At 41.8% G+C, this 4095-nt stretch overlaps 1 protein-coding gene across 2 annotated transcripts in view; it reads right to left on the bottom strand.

Annotated features, from left to right (window-relative positions):
• The window catches only part of LOC122565299 (actin-like), a 48428-nt gene extending 46012 nt beyond the window's left edge, over positions 1-2416 (bottom strand). For both annotated transcript variants that reach the window (XM_043721109.1, XM_043721110.1), the window contains exon 1: positions 2310-2416. The gene's annotated coding sequence lies outside the window, so the exon portion shown is untranslated. The remainder of the gene's footprint in view (positions 1-2309) is intronic.
• Between the last annotated feature and the right edge of the window lie 1679 nt (positions 2417-4095).

A 4095-nucleotide genomic window follows, 5' to 3' on the forward strand; every position in this document is an offset into this window, starting at 1 on the left:
GTATAAGATGATTAGGGGGTTAGATAGGGTTGACAGTGTGAACCTTTTCCCGCGTATGGAGTCGGGTATTACAAGGGGGCATAGCTTTAAATTAAGGGGGGGTAGATATAGGACTGAATTTAGGGGTAGGTTCTTCACTCAGCGAGTTGTAAGTTCATGGAATGCCCTGCCAGTAGCAGTGGTGGACTCTCCCTCTTTATGGGCATTTAAGCGGGCATTGGATAGGTATATGGAGGATAGTGGGTTAGTACAGGTTAGGTGGGCTTGGATCGGCGCAACATCGAAGGCCAAAGGGCCTGTACTGCGCTGTATTGTTCTATGTTCTATGTTCTATGTTCTATAATCAAATTGCCCACTATTTGTTGTTCATAGTATCTTTCTCATTAAACTGGGTGAGTGCTTTTTACTTTGCTCTTTAGTAAGCTTTTTGACTGTTGTATGCCATCTCCTAACTCAGTCATCCATGCTGCTTTTTTTGGCAAGTAAAACTTTTGCCTCAGGATAAACTGGTTCTGTATCATATTACCTTTTGGTTACCTGTCATTTTATCCATGAAAAGATCTGGACAGATTAATGTGAGCAGTATGTATCATTATTTTTAAACCAACCATGTCTAAATCTAGATTCAGATTATAAAAACAGAAAAAACAGAGCCTTTGCGCAACTGCGTACAGGAGAAACATAAAACTGAATGAATTACTATTGCAAATGCAACTTGGAGGCTATAACATAGCACTACTAAGACATAGTTTGAAGATGATCAGAACTGGGAATTAATTATATCAAGGTTTTAACATCAACTGGAAACGAGAGATTCAATAGCGGGGAGGAGTAGTTTTGGTTATTAATGATGAAATCGTTTCAGTGCTACAAGTGCATCTAATAAGAGGCTAGCAGGTACTGAAGACTTCACAGGTAAATCTAAGAAATAAAAAAAATTACAACATTACGGGCAGTTGTGTATAGATCACTAACAGCAGCTGTGAAATATTAAATTGCATAATTCCAATGATTAGACACACATATTACAAACGTAATGTGGCAGACCAGCATGATAAAAGTGACTGAATTTCTTGACCAACCAGGATCACTTTGATTGGCAAAAGATACAAAAAGTGGGCAAAGTGTGACATTCTCAACTTGGCAGTGTTCAAGGATCAAATATTGGACTGCAGCTATTCACAATCTACATCACTTAGACAAAGAGGCACAGATTAATGCATCAAAGTCTGCTGACAATACAAAGCTATGAGGGAAGGTAAATTGTGAGAAGGACCAAGGCCGACTGCAAATAATATAGGCAGGTTGTCAGAGCATAATGTGGAGAAGTGTGAGATCATCCACTTTTGGAATGTAGGAATTTTTTTTAAAAGGTATGAAACTTGTAAATGTTGATGTTTAGAAAGACATGCAACTCAAGCAACTCAAAATATTACAGGAGCAGTTGAGGAGGAAATGCCATATTGGCTTTTATTGTATGGGGATTAGAGTAAAAGAATAAAGAAGTCTTGATATAATTATCCAGAATGTTGCTGAGGCCACACATAGAGAGTTATGTGTAGGTTTGGTCTCCATTTTAAGGAAGGATATACTTGCTTTGAAAAGTGAAGGTTCATTAGATATGCCCTGAAAGAGGGGGGCTGTCCTTTGAGGAGAGATTGGCTAAATTAAACCTGTATTCTCATAAAGTTTAGAAGATTCAAAGTAATCTCATTGAAACATATAAGATTCTGAAGGGGCTTAAGGGGATAAGCATGGAGAAATTGTTTCCCTGTGCTGACAAATCTAAGATAAGTTTAGATAAGGATAATAGTTCAGTCATCTAGGACTTAAGGCGATGAGCTATTTCTTCACTCAAAGGGAAGCTTTGGAATTCTCGACCCTAGAGGATTGTGCTTCTTTGTTGACTATATTTAAAGCTGAGATAGATACATAATTGGTCTCTGAGGAAACCACAGGATAGGAAAAGCAATTGGGAACATGGAGTCAAATGGTCCTTCCCTCAACAATTTCTACTTTGTACTGTGTTTGCTCAATGATGTCCATTCTCATGCTATTGTAGATTTTGCTGATTTTTGGACACATCTTTGAGCCTCACCCAAGTTACAACTATTGACTCAGTAGCTTTCTCATTAATTGACACCAATTGAGGCAATAAATTCAGCTTGTTGATAGTTGACTATCACCAGGTTAACCCTGGTGAACTTTTCTGCAGTTTGTAAAATTTTATTTTAAACTCAGATTTAAGCTTAAATTTAAATTAAAACTAAAAAGTTAAGCTAAATTTCAGTTAAGCAGCACTCACTTACTTGCACTTCATTTCTGACTGTTGCACTGTGCTCTATGCTCACCAAGTTGATTACAGTCAACCTCATAAGACCTGCTGTTACATAAATAATATTGAAATTGGCCAGGATTTTCTATTTTTTTTCAGCCAAGTGTGGGGCAGGTGTTTTTAGAGGTGAGTTATAGCCCCCCCACCAATCCCTACCAGTGAGAAAGCTCGCAGGAGCAAATCTCAATCAGGGATCTAGGTACTGATTGGCAGTTTTCTCAACCAATCAGCTGGAGGGAGGCAGCCCTCAATAGCAAGGCATCCTGGGCACAGACTACTGGCAAAGAAGCAGCCATCGAGACTGGGACTAGTCAAAAGGTAAGCGATTTTTGTGGAGGATTCATAGGGTAGAAGTTGTGGGGTGAGAGGTCTCAGCGTAGGGTTTGGGGACATGGACCTTTCCCATTAAGGTTGTCTTTATAAAATTTCTTTTGCGTAAACATTGTTTCTTGTTCTAGCCATGTGTAACTATTTCATTCTTGAGTCTTCTAATCTTCAGAGTGTTATCCCTATTATCTGTTCACAAGACAATGAATTATAAAGCCCTTTGGAATACTTTAGGATACTTCCTGATGACTTCATATAGTATCCATTTTATAGATCTGTTGCCAACCCATGTGGATTTTTTAATAACCCTTCCCTTCCCAAAAGTTGGGACCTGGCCCCTGCACCACCAGGAAGGGGAGGCAGACTGTTGCAAATACTTAACTGGGGTTACAGTAATAATAATACATAAGGGCTCCCAATGCATGTGGCCCATCGAGCCTTGCTGGCTTAAAGACATGATACCCATCGGAGTTTCCTAAAGGTTTTCTCCCAATAGATACAGCGGTACATGTGTTGAACTCCATGTATACGGGGTGGTCATTTACCTGGAGTTTTATCTTAATTGCGGTCACTTTTGAAGCAGTGATATAATTTAGCTGTATCAACTCCTCATCCTTCAGCTGATTTATTTACATAGCTCTGTCTTGAAATTGCTTCACCCTTTGGCATGGACAGTACACTTTCACCTGTTTTGGTAGCTTTGTCTGGGGCAGATCCTATGACTACAAATGCGACATGGGTGTGCTTGCTCCTCAGTGTTTGTGGAGAAACTTCTGGACGAGTTCTGGAATCTTGCAGCCTCCAAGTCTACTTGTCCTTCCTCAGCAACCAATGGGAGCCATGAGTCTTATCCACTGGGGAGTTGGCTCTCCACTCTGTACTACATCCTCAGGAGAATTCATACTCTCAACAAACAATATTTCAATTCCATCTCAAACATCAAAAACTGTAAGTACAACAAACTTGTATCTACCCAACTCCATAACCTGCGCTCCTCAAACATTCCAGAAGATTCCCCTGGCCTCGGAAACTACTCAAACGCCATTAGCCATGCGGCTGATGCAGCTGCCACCCCCACACTGATTAATGATGTCACTTCCGCCCTCATCACGGCCACAACCACTTCCGCCCGTCACTTCCGCCCTCATCACGGCCACAACCACTTCCGCCCCTCACAATTCCTCATGCATCACATGTGACATCACTTCCGCCCCTCACATCATCGCTGATGCCACATGCTCAGTGACTTCCGTAACCCCTACTGCCGTGGTCACCACCACTTCCGCACCCACCAGCGCCACTCACCTGCATTCTGCTGACACGCCCCCCACAGACCCCACTGTCACTATCCCCACCCCCCAGAACCCCGAGGGGAGCACTACCCCTGCTCATGACTCCACCCCCATTCCCCCCACCATCACACCCACTCCAGG

The sequence above is a fragment of the Chiloscyllium plagiosum genome, chromosome 31 (assembly GCF_004010195.1).
Source record: "Chiloscyllium plagiosum isolate BGI_BamShark_2017 chromosome 31, ASM401019v2, whole genome shotgun sequence".
In the NCBI taxonomy this organism is placed as follows: Eukaryota; Metazoa; Chordata; class Chondrichthyes; order Orectolobiformes; family Hemiscylliidae; genus Chiloscyllium; species Chiloscyllium plagiosum.